Raw genomic sequence first — 17666 nt, forward strand, 5'->3', positions numbered from 1 at the left:
CCAAGCTATTCCAAAAGATAGAATCAGATGGAATATTACCCAACTCATTTTTTGAGGCTACAATAACCCTCGTACCTAAGCCACACAAAGACCCTACAAGGAAAGAGAACTTCAGACCAATCTCACTTATGAACATTGATGCAAAAATACTCAACAAAATCCTTGCAAACCGAATCCAAGAACACATCAAAACCATCATTCATCATGACCAAGTAGGCTTCATCCCTGGGATGCAGGGATGGTTTAACATAAGGAAATCCATCAATGTAATCCACCATATAAACAAACTTAAAGACCAAAATCACATGGTCATCTCACTAGACGCTGAGAAAGCATTCGACAAAATCCAACACCCCTTCATGTTAAAAGTCCTGGAAAGAACAGGAATCCAAGGCCCATATTTAAACATAATAAAAGCAATATACAGCAAACCAACAGCCAACATCAAACTTATTGGCGAGAAACTTGAAGCAATCCTACTAAAATCAGGGACTCGACAAGGCTGCCCACTCTCTCCCTACCTATTCAACATAGTACTGGAAGTCCTGGCTGGAGCAATTAGACAGCAAAAGGAGATCAAGGGGATACAAATCGGAAAGGAAGAGATAAAAACATCACTCTTTGCCGATGACATGATAGTGTACTTGAGTGACCCCAAAAATTCCACCAGAGAACTCCTACAGCTGATAAACAAGTTCAGCAAAGTGGCCGGATACAAAATTAACTCAAACAAATCAGTAGCATTCCTATACTCAAAAGACAAACATGTGGAGAAAGAAATTGGGGAAAAGGTACCCTTCACAATAGTTACAAAAACTATGAAATACCTTGGTGTGACTCTAACTAAGGAAGTGAAGGACCTGTATGACAAGAACTTCAAACCTCTGAAGAAAGAAATTGAGGAGGATCTCAGAAAATGGAAAGATCTCCCATGCTCATGGATTGGAAAGATCAACATCTTAAAAATGGCCATCCTACCAAAAGCAATCTACAGATTCAATGCAATCCCCATCAAAATTCCAACCCAGTTCTTCATGGAATTGGAAAGATCAATGTGCAATTTCATCTGGAATAACAAAAGACCTAGAATAGCGAAAACCATCCTCAACAACAAAAAAACATCAGCGGGAATCACTATCCCTGACCTCAAGCTATATTACAAGGCAATTGTGCTGAAAACTGCATGGTACTGGTACAGAAATAGGCAAGTGGATCAATGGAATAGAATAGAAGATTCAGAAATGAGCCCTCATGTATATGGTCACCTGATTTTTGACAAAGGAGCAGTAAACATTCAATGGAAAAAGAACAGCCTATTCAACAAATGGTGCTGGTCCAACTGGCACTCAACATGCAAAAGAATGAAAATAGACCCGTTCTTATCTCCTTGTACAAAGCTCAAGTGTAAGTGGATTAAAGATCTCCACATTAAACCTGATACACTGGAATTATTAGATGAGAAAGTAGGGAAAACCTTAGAACACATAGGCACAGGAGAAAATTTCCTAAACAAAACACCAATGGCTCAAGCTCTAAGGTCAAAGATTAACAAATGGGACTTAATGAGACTGCAAAGTTTCTGTAAGGTTAAGGACATCGTCAAGAAAACAAAACGGCAACCAACAGAATGGGAAAAGATCTTTACCAACACCACATCAGATAGAGGCCTAATATCTAAGGTGTACAATTAACTCAAAAAGCTCGACACCAGAGAATCAAATAACCCTATTAAAAAATGGGGTACAGAGCTAAACAAATCTTTTTCAGTTGAGGAACTCCGAATGGCCGAAAAACATCTGAGGAAGTGCTCGACATCCTTAGCCATCAGGGAAATGCAAATCAAAACAACCCTAAGATTCCACCTCACTCCAGTCAGATTGGCCAAGATCCAAAACTCAGATGACAGCAGATGCTGGCAAGGCTGCGGAGAAATAGGAACACTTCTCCACTGTTGGTGGGGTTGCAAGCTAATACAACCACTCTGGAAAACGGTCTGGTGATACCTCAGAAAATTGGATATAGTACTACCTGAAGACCCAGCTATTCCACTTCTGGGCATATACCCCAGAGACACTTTAATACACAACAAAGATATATGCACCACAATGTTCATAGCGGCTCTATTTATAATAGCCAGAAGCTGGAAGGAACCCAGATGTCCTTCAGAAGACGAATGGATACAAAAATTGTGGTACATATACACAATGGAATACTACTCAGCCACCAGAAACAATGACTTAACCAAATTCTTAAGAAAATGGCTGCATCTAGAGAAGATCATCCTGAGTGAGATAACCCAGTCACAAAAGAACAGACATAATATGCAGTCACTGATAGTGGGATGCTAACCCCAGAGGCTTGCACTCCCCCAGAAACAACTCACAGACTGTATGAAGTCCAAGAAATAAAGAAAACAAAAACTATACATATATTCACAAAACAAGAAGACTTTGACTATTTCCATGTTGCGTTTTGTTTTGCATGTACTTTACGCTTATTGCAACTAGTACGTTTTCAATGCATACTGTCAAGCCCTTGAAAAAAATCAAGTACCGACTAAAAAACATAAAAAAAAAAAAAAAAGAAACCCTCAAGCACTTGGATTGAAAATGACCATGTGACTCATTTGAGAAGAGCGTTTATATGTTGATGGTGTGAGTAATAGGATTTCAGATATGCAGAGTAAAGCAGCATCCAGACATTCCTTAAGATGGCAGGTAAAGTCTGCTACCAGAGGCAGAATCAAAGCTTATGAGGTGCTATTGGTATCCAGCCAGGGGAAAAATAGTGAGTCTGTTAACAGAAATGATTAGGAATCTGAAGTGTATACCCAATATGCTGGGATTCTAAAAGTCAAACATTCTAAGAGCAAATCTGAAAAATGAGATGGATAGAGTACACAAACCTGGGGTATAATATTGAACTGAAAGACTTGCATCCCTTAAACATAAGACAGGAGAGTGAAAAAGGTGGTGCCTGGAGGGCTGTGAACAGGTAAAGGTGGACACAGCATCCAGATGTTGTAAGGAACATTGTCTATATTTGTGTGTAATTGTTATTGTGTGGTATAGATGTCACTTCCTCACTACCTTCAGAGTATTTTTTTTCTCCAAGTTCTGCCCCCCCCCAATAAAAACATATATTAGGACTTAAAATTATTATTTTGAAAAGTTTAGGGAAAATATACAGAAAAGGGGGTATGGAAATAAAACTGAAATAAAGATCTGACTATGAAAATATGCCCAGCTCTTCCATCTCTCCTTCACCTGAGCTGTGGTGTCACATGGCAATGGGACCAGGTCTCCTTTACTTTCCCAGCAGAACTGCTCTGGTTCAACATTGTGGATGGAACATCAAGAGTCATGTTCCCAAGTGACAATCAATCATATTTTCCAACCGATTAACTACCTCCTGCCAGTGGAAAGAAGTCACAGACAGATTTACAGACAAAGCTGACAGTGAGGATGATGTCTGAACACTGGACACATCACATTTGAAAATTTCTATCAATCTGTCATTTGCATCTCTAATTTGTTGTTGTCCTTCCAATAAGGTTAATATGTAATGAGTAGAACATATGTGCAGTTACTAAACCAAGAAATGTTCTGTCCAAAATTTGCAGTCTTGTCACAGTAGCTACATCACAGGTATCGTTTGGTCTCTGAAGTTTTGTGATCTTAGAAAAGGAAGACACAAGGTTTCCTAGGAGTGTCTCAGATGTTTATCTGTACCTGGCCCTGATTCTATCCTGTTGAAAATTGTGTTCACACCACCCTCTGCTGGTCCAGATTATCTGTGAAGGTGTTGCTTTCAAGCACATAGGGAACCTGCTCACTATACCTCCTGCAAATTAATACAAATATGTGTCTTAGTAGTAGCAGAACTCTGCTTCAGAGTCAAATAGTACTTGGATGGGTAAGCTGCCATTCTGATGCATAACTCATTGACAACTCCACACTTTATACAGACCTTATCCTCTTTTCTTTCAGGACAGGTAGGTTCATCCTGAAGGTAAAAAGCGATGAGGAGGGTCTCCCCTCCAAACACTCATGAGCCATCGACATTCAGTGCAGAGGTCCAGCCTTGGTGTGGGGACAGTCTTGAAGCAAGGCAGGAATGGGAGCAGCAATAGTTAAATAATGACTCTGGGTCACTAATGGATGCAAGCTCATGTGCTCTCTCTTTACCCAAAAATTCTCATCACCCTTCCTTCCTTTGCTCTCATGCATTTGCCTCCCTTCCTCCATTTTCTAATGTTCTTTTCTTCCCTCCTTTCATTATTTTTCTCTCAACCATAGCGTAAAACCAGTCTTTTATTTTTTAAAGTTACATCATTAAGGCTTTGATCATTAATAATTTATAATTATTAACATAATTATAATATTAATAAGTATTAATTACATAAATATTTTGAATCCCATATCATTAAATCCAATTCCTATTTCCTTAGAACAGAAGCTAAATAAAGGCACATTTTCTTATATGTTTTGCATAGCCTATTCTTCACTTGTATCTGGGCACACCAACTGTCCTTTCCTGTTACAGTAGAGGACCATCCTTTATAATGCTGTTTATTAGAACCAGAAAGGTGACAGACTCCTGAAGTTGAAATGAGTTATTTTATGGAGTTTTTAATTTTATACATGTAAAGCAGCCAGCTCTCTCTAATCTCTCCAGGCATTTTCATAACCAATCCACAAAGTACTTAGGAGAACAAACTACTAATGTTTTGTATGGTTGTATATCATCTTCTAATTCTCTAATATTTATTTCCTCATTCTTGCCATCCAATTACCTAATGTCCTCTCCTTCAAATATTATGTGCGTTCAGATGTATGCAAGTCCTCCTAAAAATGAGATCTATCTTTTACATGCATTTTATAGATACCAATTTTTCCTGTCCATGCCATTTCTTATTGGAACCACTTTAATTCTCTATCCTTGATGTCACCAAGCTCATCCTGAATAACTGATTCAGCAGTCATTGGACAGGAGTGTACAAGCATATCCCCATGATTCCAAATTCAAGATTACCAATGAACTCTTTAAACAAAAACCCATATGGGATTTTAGGGCCTTTGTGGTTATGTTGTCTAGATCCTTTTCCACGGTTTTAAGGCCAAGCAGAAGGCCTGTTTCTCACTATTTACAGCCTCATGACCAACTTCATTCCTCATACCTGAGAATCACATCTGGCTCATTAATCATGGGATAATAGAAGTATATTCCTCAAAAATAGAGATTTAAAGTAAAAAAGTAAAGACCATAGATCAATTTAAGGCCAACAGCAGTCATCAGCACTTGGAGAATTAGAAGGATCAATAGATTGGAGATGCTCTAGTGGCAGGAATGGTGTCAGAATTCCCCTTACTCAGCCATACCCTACCTTCAGGTCTCTTCTCATGTGAATCATAACCAAATGATCTTCAAAGATTATATGATGTTTGTTAAAATTCTATTCACAGAGTCAAAAATCAACAATAACAATACTGAGTTATAAACATTCCATGGAGGAAGATACATGCCTTAGGGATTGATCCTGATCAGATTATTTTGGAGAGGTTGAAGGTGTCAGAATTCTATTTGAAAGAGAAAATGTTTTAATTGCCCTGTTTAGAGCTAAAAACACCTCCATCTCACCTTAGCCTGACTCCTTTTGAAGTTTTGTATGAGAATGCAACACCCCTGACTCTTATAAGAGATACCGTAGAACCTACCTTTATAATGATAATAATGATTTATATGCTAGGCTAAAAGGTTTGCAGGTGGTGCATAGAGAAGTATCATCACAGCTGGCAGCTGCCTATGACAAGGGATCTCCTAAGACATCCCATCATTTCCAGGTTTGAGACTCAGTGTATGTAAGGCATAACTGTGCCTAGACACTTGAGCCCTGCTGGGAAGGACCCTTGCTAGATCTGCTGACTACTCCCACAGCCACCAAGGTAAATGGTATTGCTACATGGATACATGCCTCCCATGTGAAACCTGGTCCAAACCTGAGCAGCCTGACATCTGCAGCTGGAAAATCAGAATGATCTACAACCTCCTAAAACTCAACATATCCTGAACACAATAATCTGACAACTAGTTTGCCTGTGGCTGGCAGAGAATGTCTCTAGAGTTGTTAGCAACTTCCATAAAAAGATAAACTTACATGGCATGTTCTATTAGCTACAGTTCAGGTTCATGTCTAAAGAAATCACTGCCTTACACCTGTTGACCAAATTTAACCCCTGATATGTGTTAATTAGCTGTGGGGTTGGACATGTGATTTATTCCCACTCAGAAACTTAGAAAAAGACTATACATAGGCACTGTTCTCCCATGTCCTCCCCGAGAAAACTTTTTTTTTTTTGCACCTCTAGTCAAGACTACTGTAGACTGGATGGGTTTTCCTTTTTCCCTGTAGATAACTGGTGGGCTTGTTCTTCAAGAGTGATCCCTTGTGTACATCTTAGGTACTGAATCAGAACAATGAGTTCTGTGCCTTAGTTCAGCTGATGTCTCAGATCCTATATCATGAAGGTTTCCAGGTCTTCGAGATACTAGAGAAGGGACCAGGTCTAAGGCAGAGAGTCAGAGAGAGAATCAATTACAGACTTAACTCTGAGTGTGCATGTGAGAGCCAGCCTTGGAGAGTTAAAAATGAGAATTGCCTCCTTGGCAAACACTATTCCAGGTTGAGTGCAGCTATAAACCATGATATCCAGAGGATAAAAAAATTATATCTCATATCCTCAGGAGTAGCTCACTTCCCTGACAGAAGTAGTTCTGTATAACAGGAGAGAGCTAGACCTATTGTTTTGACAGCAAGGTGCATCACTTCAGTTTTAACTCTGATAAGACCTTTCATCAGTCTTCTGTTGCTTTTAAATTTGGAGCCTTCCATCTTAAATCTCTTGCTAGTTTTTATCAGAGAACACATAAGTACATGTCATGTTATGCTGCACAGACAACAATATCAATAATTATACTAGAATAACAAGTAATTTCAATAATTTCAGGATAAACATACTATCTCAAAAGAAAAGGTGGAAATGTGAGGCTCTTGACCAGGCCACCTAGAGACAAGTAACTCCACCCTTAGGAATTTCTAAAGCACTCAATAATGTGAGGCTCTTGGCCAGGTTAAGTTGCCCTTGCTCTGAGAATTTCTCAAAACACCCAATTCTAAGAAACAAGACAAGGGCAGAATATACTGGCAGACAGCCACAAGGTCTCATGGAAAAGTCCCAAATAAGCATCATCATCAGCCTAAACCCATCATCTAATCATTCCAAGGGTCACTATAATCCACCAATGCGATGCCAGCACCCCATTCTATTGCTGAAATATGCCCTCAGAACTGTATAATAATTGTGTACTTTGAAAAATTGGGGTCCACTCTGTCCTGTTTGCAGAATGACCCCAGTGTACTGGACTTATGAGAATTAAACTTCTTGCTTATTGCATCGATCTCAGCCTATCTGTGACTCTGTGGGAATGGACACCCTGATAGTTGGGCCATGCAGGTTCAAAAAAATCAGGGTACAATGTATGGTATGGTTTCTCCCCCAGAAAGGATCCATGTGTCCAGAAATCAAAGGGGGTGGAAATAAAGGTTCCACTTACTATCTATCACTCATATTGACTCTCTAGGAAAATTTTTGCTTCCTGTCTCAGGAATTCTACATTCTGATGATCATTGAGCTTTGGTTCCAGACAGGGGAGTGTTTCTACCAGGAGACACAAAAAGCATTTAATTGAACTCTAAGCTTAGATTTCCACCTGTTCACTTTAGGCTTTTAATGTACTTAAACCAACAGGCTAAGAAAAAGATGAAAGTGTTAAGAGGGTAGATAGATCCAGATTACAATAGGGAAAGTGGAGTGCCTTTTCAGAATGGAGGTTAAAAAGAATCCTGTCTGGAGGGTAGGGGATTCTTTAGGGCATCTCTTAATACTACCATGTCCTGTGATTAAAGTCAGTGGGAAGCTACAACAGACATAATCCAAGCAGGGTGACAAAGGACACAGGCCCATCAGAAATCAACATATGGGTCATTCTTCCAGAAAAAAAAAAAAAAAACAAACTAGCTGAGATGCTTGTAGATGTTAGAGGAACTACAGAATGGGTAGTAGAGGAACGTAATTATAGATATCAGCTAAGGCCACTTAAGAAATTTCAGAACTGAGAATTAAAATACAAATGCTTCTGTTTTATTTTGTTAAGAACACATTAGACTTTCTTCCAATAATAATAAAATGACTTGGTATTTAATTTAAGATATTAAAAAATTGCTTCCAAGAGACATTGCCCCAGTGTAAGTATACAAATGCACTTGTGATTGCAATAGAAATAGTTATATCATGTTCAGTGTATTCATGACCTTGTTACTTTTTCATGTAGACATGAGATATTATTTGTATCAAGTTGACAATGGATGAATTATAGTAGCTATAATCCTACATAAGGTTGTTAGAAGAAGGAAGATTCTCTGTTTATTGCCTGAGCAAGTGCTAGATGCTTGGACTTTTATAACAGCTGCTTCTGACCACGGTTGAGGACATGGACTACTTACTGTAAGTCATCAACAAGTTCCCTTACTATGTAGAGCATACTCAAAAGTTATTTGACTTGAAACAACCCTAAAAAATGCAATGCCTTTACCTATTTGGTTACATTTTCCTGTAATTCTTTAAGGGATTTTTGTTTTTCCTTCTTAAAGGATTCTACTTGTTTGCTGTGTTAGCATGTATTTTTAAGGGAGTTATGTTTGTCCTTCTTAAAATCCTCTATCATCATCATGAGATGTTATTTTAAATACATATCTTGCTTTTTCTGTGTTTGGGTATATGGGACATGCTGTGGTAAAAGAACTGATGTTCTGATGTTGCCAAGGAACATTGGTTTCCTTTGCTTAGGTTCATGCACTTGCCTCCTACGATTCTAATATCTCTGGCATTACCTAGTATTGTAGTCTCTAACTGGAGCTGGTTCCTACTGTGAGCCTTTGAACTTTGGAGTGACAGAGCTTTGGGGAGACCATCTGTCTCTTGGCAGGGCAAGGATTTAAGTAAGGAAGGTTGTAGTACAGCCCTAGCTATGGACATAGATGGATACAAAAAGGATTCTATCCTAGGCTGCTCTTCAGATTGTGTATCCTCTGCAATCTTGGGAAATCCCCCTTTTACAGTTATTGGAGGGAAAGTGGAGTCTCACTTGTAGGTTTAGGTGTTAAAGCACTAGTGAGATACTAGCTCTCTCCAGGCATAGTTGCATAATTGGAGTGGGGAAGGCTATAGCAGGGTATAGCAGTAACAGCCTTACTGGCAGGGTACAGATGGAGAACTCCTGACTAATATATATATATATATATATATATATATATATATATATATATATATATATATATATATATATATATATAATACTCACTTAAAAATACATGTTAACACAGCAAACAAGTAGAATCCTTTAAGAAGGAAAAACAAAAATCCCTTAAAGAATTACAGGAAAATGTAACCAAATAGGTAAAGGAATTGAAGTTTTTAGGGTTGTCTTAAGTCAAATAACTTTTGAGTATGCTCTACATAGTAAGGGAACTTGTTGATGACTTACAGTAAGTGGTCCATGTCCTCAACTGTGGTCAGAAGCAGCTGTTATAAAAGTCCTATATATATATATACATATATATATATATATATATATATATGTATGTATGTATGTATGTATGTATGTATGTACAATTTGTATTTGTTTACCTGTAGAAATTCAGTTATAATAGCACCATTTTTGAAGATTGTTTTATTCTTTCATTGTGTAATTTGAGTTCTTTATCAAAAATTAAGTTCTCTGTGTGTATGGGTTTTTATCTGGGTCTTCTATTCTATCCTATTGATCAACATGTCTGTATTTCTGCAAATATCATATTATTTTTATTACTATATCTCTGTAGTACAGGTAGTCCCATAAATGATCATGATTCTGGAAATTCTTTTATTGTACAGGATTTTTTCTTAGCTGCTTTTGTTTTTTATTGCTAGGTGAAGTTGAGTGTTACTCTCTCACAGTGACTGAGTGATCTTCTGATCATGTATCAGTACAAGCAAACCTTAACTGATATAAGAGATAGGAAATTCCTGGGTTTTGTATGAGGTTAGTTGAAAAGAATAAACACTGGGAAGAGTGAAGAAACATGCCCCTCTGAACCTGCCCTCAGACTAATTTATTTAGAACTTTTACAGTCAGACTGTCCAGAACTAATTTATTTAGAACTTTTACTTTCACTGACCCATGGCAGCAGGTATCTATCACTATTAATGATGGCATTGGCATAGGAGTTGTAGAGGGCATGAGAGTCTTTTACTGACAGAGGAGCCTATGAGAACCAGGAATTTTAATCACAGGAGTTTCTCCTCATTGGAGAAGATAAAATCAAATATGAGAACTATATACAGAAAGGTGTAAACAAGGTTCTTAACAATCTGGGACCTGTTTACAGCCTGTGTGGATAGATCCATTCTTATTTCTCCAGAATGATTATCTCAGAATTCTCCCCACATAGATTATTGCAAAACAGTACAGGAGACATCACAGCACTTTTTGGCCTGTTGTTCTTTATGAAAGAGGCTGCATTAGATTCTAGGCCATTTAGATGTAGAATCCCTCATAGTCAAAAGAACTTTGGGAAACAATTTAAAAAATGGTTTCTAAATAGTCATATTATTAGCTTCATCCTACAACTGGTATTGGAATGATTATGGAAATTACAGTTGAGTGCAGACTCTTTTCCTAATTCTACTGTCTTAAAATATAACTATAATTATACTACCTGTTCTTAGTCTCCCTGAGTTTTGTGCAGGATGGAGAAGTCAATATACACCAAGTTCCAAGTCTCATCTTTTCTCATGCTTGATTACTGACCATTCCTTCAGGATCCTCTCAGGAGGCAATGCCTAAACAAGTAATTGAACATGAATTACTGGTTTCCTACCTTGAGCATTCACATCTATGGACTAATGTTTATGAAAATGAAAAAAAAACTAAAATGTTGTCAATGTAGTAAAATAAAGAGAAATCCAGCTTAAAAAAATTGATCAAAATGGTGTCCTGCCTCCTGCCTACAAGTTACACTATTATAAAGATGAGACAAATCTTGTGGGAGTAACCAACCAAGATCTAATTTTTTTCAGGACCCATTCCATGAAATGAAACTCACACCTAACAATGTTAGTTTGACAAAAAGCTTATGATTATATAAACCAGGGACATAGAAGGATATAATAATGTTATTTTGTTAGATGATTATACCTGAAAATTATTTGGATAGATAGGTACATAGATGATAGATAGATAGATAGATAGATAGATAGATAGACAGATAGATAGATAGACAGATAAATAAATGATAGATAGATATAGATAGACAGAAAAATAGTTGATCGATAAATAGACAGACAGACAGATGATAGATAGGTAGGTAGGTAGATAGATAGATAGATAGATAGATAGATAGATAGATAGATAGATAGATGATAGATTATATAGAGTCTCCCAGGAGAAAATACTCTATCCACTTAAATATTAAAAATGGAAAATTTATTAATAAAAACATACAAAAAACAAAAAAACTCACATAGACAACAAAGACAGAGACAAACAGAAAAAAAAAGCTAAAAGCCAAATTTAAATTACATATTTTCCTACACCTTATCAGTATGCATTTTATATATGTGCTTTATTCTTAAGTATTATAAGTCCTGGCCTTTGGGAAAAAACTTTAAACAATTTAAAGAGAGAGAAGAATGTTAAAGTATAAGCAATGGAAATATGTAATATTAACACAACAAGCATTATATTAATTTTTTATTAATTTATTTAATTTTTCTGTTTTATAATAAAGATAATTGTTGCAATATGTTTGGATAGCTGATTTCTCTTTTCAACTCCTTTCTATCCATTTATACTTAAACTCCCTTCCTTCATCTAATTAGTAAAACAAACAGGACCTCAAAATGTTTCCCTGGTTCCAGACTTTATAATTGGGATAGACATACTGAGAAATTACCAGAATTTTTACATTAGTTCCCTGAACTGTAGAGTGAGGACTATTATGATTTGAAAGGCTAAATGGAAGACTTTAGAGTTGATTCTGCCAAGGGGAAAAAACTGAATCAAAAACAGTATGATATTCCTGGGGATTTGCAGAAATTGCTGACACTATTAAGGATTTGAAAGACGAAGGGGTGGGGGTTCCCACCACATCTCCCTTTAATTCACCTATCTGGCCAATGCAGAAGACAGATGGAACATGGAGAAGAACAGTTGGCTGTTGAAAACTAAATCAGGTAGTAACACAGAATGCAGGTTGTGTACCTGATTTTATTTACTTCCTAGAGCAAATTAACATATCTCCTGGTCCCTGGTATGCAGCTTTTGATCTAGCAAATGCCTTCTTCTGAGTACCTGTACCTAAAGGCTACAAGAAGCAACTTCCTTTAGTTGGCAAGGCCAACAGTATCCCTTTAAAGTTTTATTTCCATGATATATTAACTCTTTTGTCCTATGTCATGATTTAGTTAGAAGGGAACTTGATCATTTGTCTCTTCCACAAAATATCACACTGATGCACTCTATTGATGACATTATGCTCATTGGACAAACTGAGCATTAAGTGGCAACCACTTTGGACTCCTTGCTAATACTTCAGTAAATTAATGATATAGATAGAGACAGACAGATAAATAGATACACAGACAGATTCACCGATAAGAAATTACTCTATTCACTTAAATATTAATAATAGTAAATTCATTACTAAATATAAAAACACAAACCACACATCAACAGACAGAAATAAAAATAAAAATGCTAAAGCCCAACTTTTTTAATACATATTTTACTACACCTTAGCATTATGTTTTTTATATATGTCCTTTATTCTTATGTATTTTAAGTCCTGGCCTCTGAAAAACCTTTAAAAGGTTTAAACAGAAACAGGAGTATTAAAGTATGAGCACTTGAATATAGATGATATTTTTACAACAAATATGATATCACAGTTCTTTATTGATTTTATACAATTTTTATACATTTTTCTCTGCTTTATATTGAAATTATATTTTTCTTGCAATGTTTGGACAACTGATTTCTCTTCTTCAATTCCTTCCTGTCAATCTGTAACTCAACTCTCTTTCATTATCTAATTAGTGAAACAAAGAGAACCTAAAAATTTTAAAAAGAAAACAAGAGAAAGCTAACAAAAACTGGATTCAGAAAAAATGAAAAACAAGTATAAAAAAACACCAAAACCAGGCATGAGAAACACACATATGTTTATGGAAAGACACATTATCAAATACTGTATGGGGAAAAGATGTGCACCATGTACACAACAAACCATAATATTCGACAGTCTTTTAGAATAGGTCCATGTTCTCTAAATGCTAGTGACTGTAGACTGTTTACTGAGACTGAAACCGCTTTTATGGGAGCAAATATTACCACATAACCTCAGAGTTTACCTCAGTGAGAATGTGCATATGTTGACGTGATAAATGACTACTGTGAAAATTGATATAATATTAAATTTTCCATCATATTGATATTACACTTATGTGGCTTTGTGTTAGGAGTCCTTTGGCATTCTTCTGTGATAGCCTGCCTCTCAGGCAAAGTCATGGACGAAAGGCTTAATATTCTTCAAATCTTCAGGGAAGGAACTCGGTGGCTTTGCAGTGTGTATAAGTATTCACTGTACATCACACATTGTCTCTACTAGCTTGTGACTTTGTTTCTCATGATACTGTAAAGTATATACACTATGAGAATTTGACATGGTGCTTCCCTACAATTCACTGGACAGTCCTCTGCTTTTGACCTTTGTCTCAGGGCTTTCTTATCCATCTTTCATAGGATTATCCTCACTGACTCCTCAGAGAATGTTGTCTTTTTTCCTTTTTTTTATTAGATACTCTGTATTTACATTTGAGATATTATCCCTTTATGCTCCCTGCTCTCATCCTCCCCCTCCAGTTGCCTTCACAAAGGTGCACTCCTTCTGCTCTCCCTCTCCACCCCATTGCCTTGTTATTCTCCTACTTTGGGAAAACACGCCATCTTTGGAACAAAAGCCTCTTGCACAGTGATGCCAAACACTGCTATCTTTAGCTACATTTGTAACTGGATCAATATCTCACTCAAAGTGTGCATGTAGAAGTCATATAAAACTTAAGACTGTAGATTTTTTTCAATTTTATTTTATTCCCAGCTTTTCCAATATATGTTTTAATCTTTATCAGATTTCAGGGATATATTTATCATGCATAATAACAGTTTCAAATTTTGTTGTTTTATAAAGGAAGAAACATGTCAATGGAAGGTGTCACTGGCGATGACATTGACAAGGCATTGGGTACTCTAGGAGCATCCTAAATCACCATCACAGATTTCATAGGTGTCCGTTTGCAGAGCTGACAGAAACACAACTGGTTTCTAAGAAAGAATCACAAAATGGACATTCCAAATAACTTCATCTGAGCAAGTCTACATGCTAATATTCTCTGATTCTTCTCAGTACCAAGGCAGCTTCCTTCTCCTCCAGTGTTTCTGACACACTCAGGATGTGGTTGCAACACTGTGTGTCTTGCACAATAATAAACCGCAGAGTCCTCAGATGTCAATCTGCTAAGCTCCATGTAAGCTGTGCTGGAGGATTTGTCTACAGTCAATGTGGCTTTGTTCTTAAACTTGTCATTGTAGTGAGTACCACCACTATTAGGATAAATCCATCCAATCCACTCTAAGCCCTGTCCAGGCCTCTGCTTCACCCAGCTCATGTAGTAGCCAGTGAATGTGTAACCAGAAGCCTTGCAGGAAATCTTCACTGAGGACCCAGGCCTCACCAGCTCAGCCCCAGACTGCAGCAGCTGGACCTCAGAGTGGACACCTTTGCAGGAAACAACAGAGTGGATATCATTGTCACTTAATTCTATGACCAGACCTCAAAATTTCTAATGTTAGACCCTTACCTGTAGCTGTTGCCACCAGAAAGAAGATGATGCAGGTCCATCCCATGGTGAGGTTCTGTGCACTCAGTGACTGTAGAGTGGAGAGGGATCTTATGTTGTTGGTGGTGTAGACTTCCCTATATTTACCATAGACTCACATGATTTGCATATTCATGAGCAGGGCACATCTTTAATAAAAACTACTCCTGCTGAGGAGAAGGGGCACCCAGGCCAGGAATCAGGTTGCAGAGGCCCAAGTCTTAATCTTGTCCAAGGAAATTCATTCCAAACCACATTTCTGAACCTTGTGCTGAGGCTGTGGATGTAATATGTAGGCCTGTGCTCTGAAATGATTGGCAGTCTGAGATGGTGGCTCCTCTTTTCACAAGGCTAAGAGATATATTTAAGGTGTTTACAAGGATAAAAATACTGATTACAGTGTTCAAAAACACCTAAGTTACGCTAATTTACAGCCTCCTTTCAGTACATACAGTTAACAATTATGTTTTGATCATGTTAAATACCAAATAAACATAATCCAAATGACTAAAACAGAATATACTTTAGAAACACTTGTACATGAAAGATTATTGCAGTACTACTAAATTATAGAAATAAACTATGTATTTGTCAAAAGGAGATTGCATATATATATATATATATATATATATATATATATATATATATATATATATATATGACAACATGTATCTTTAAAGAGTTTAACAAAGAATCTTCACATTGTTAAAACATGGAAATAATACATGTCAATCACAATAAGTACATGTAGGTTAAAAGAGGAAACCATAGAGACTACAGACTTTCCTCCAAAACCAGCAAATCTCTCTGCTGGAAATTCATGGTCCCACTTTGCCCCCTGCTGGTCATGAACTCACCTGTAGGTAGATTTCTCTGCTTATACTGAAGTTGCCCAATCTGACTTGAGCAGTAACATATCCCTGGAAATATTATGTTTTCAGGGTCCAGATACAGGAAGAAATGGCTCCTGTTTATCTGGAGAAGATGACTGATGTCTCAGCCTCAGAATTTAAGTTGTTTTTACATTTTGATCAATGACACTCTCAAAGTCATCTCCTTTCCTAGTGGCAGTTGGATCCACCTCTGACAGTGCTCAGTTGTAATAAGGTGTGAACAGGGATCAGCATGTTTGTTTCCTTCATTATCTGTCCCTGGGTTAGAGAAGCTGAGGACAGAACAGCAGTGAGACCTGAGCTCAGATAACTTGTTCCATGTGTCCATGTGTGAATTCCTGGATCATTCACATACAATGAAAATAGGAGGAACCACTGAGTTATTCACAAAAAAGCCAATAGTCCACATTAATTCACATTGATAAAGAAGTGGAAATTAAGCAAATTCAGTCTGAAAATCTAATGTGTTTCACAACCTGTGGTGTACATCCATTAAATTTGATGAGAGTACACCGGAAATCCCCTTGACAAGGATACTAATGCTTTTAGAATATGTGCTTAGAAAGCTTTATCTCCACCTGAGTAACTATCCAATCTAGGACCTTTCTATTTCTAAGCAGGGGATGTGTTCATAAAGCTGTTCAGGAGTTGATGTGTTAAAATGAAGGATAGATTTGCAGTATTGTCCCAGGAATGAGTGAAACCAATAGCACTGTGTAGGAATGTGTGTACACATGTTAAACTAACATGGGGATCATAATGCCTGTTGATCTGATTCACTGTCTATGCAGGAGTTTGCCTTGAATAAAGCACACATTGATTTTTACCATCTTTTTATTCCTCTCTTCATTTTGTTCTTTTTACTCATCTCCTCTGGTTTCTCTCTCTTTTCATTGATCACAACTTCACAGAAGTTCCTATTTTGTTTGTCTTTATTTAGTGAATTTGAACACTTAAGAAACTTGGCAACATTTCACTATTCCAGGTCTCTTTGCACTGAGGATTGTGTCTGGAAACTGGCTCACATCTTTTCACTCCGATTTCCTCACAATTTCAGACACCATGTTGTTCTCAGTTTCCAAACATATAAGTAAATTAATAACTGTTTTATAAATATTTTATGGAATATCTGGAATAGTCACTGTGCAACTTACTTCTGAAATCAGTTACTGAAAAATTCTGTAGTTTATTCAGCAGGAAAAGTGCCCTGAATCTGGAATTACTAAACAGTTCTCACCATAGAAGTGAGGATCACTTTCACACACATTTATCTCAAAAAATGTAGGACATGGTCTTGTATCATTGAGGTTAAATTTATCTAAATGTTATGTAATTACACAGCCAGAGTTTGGGTTTGGGGCACATGAGTTTAAAGTCAGTGATCAATGCATACTGTTGCACCTCATAATGCCTCCAAAATCTCACAGAGAGGACCTAGGATGGATGAAAATATGTTGTTGAGAGGATCTAAACATACCCAGATGGTGCTTACAAATACCTTTAAAGGCAGCATTTGAAAAGTAGGGGCCTGTGGATCAATGACGTGGAGACTGACTGCATCTACACAGAGAATTGCAGTATAATTAGAGCTATACAGAGAGTCCCTGCCTTGAAAATAAAAGCAAAACAAAACAAAACAGTACTTTAAGAGTAGTGTAGGTCATTCCTAGCCATTAGATATTGATTGACTGTGTGATAAAACACGTTTGCTCCAAAGTTATTGACCCAAACATGGTAGACT

Source organism: Micromys minutus (genome assembly GCF_963924665.1).
Source record: "Micromys minutus genome assembly, chromosome: 1".
In the NCBI taxonomy this organism is placed as follows: Eukaryota; Metazoa; Chordata; class Mammalia; order Rodentia; family Muridae; genus Micromys; species Micromys minutus.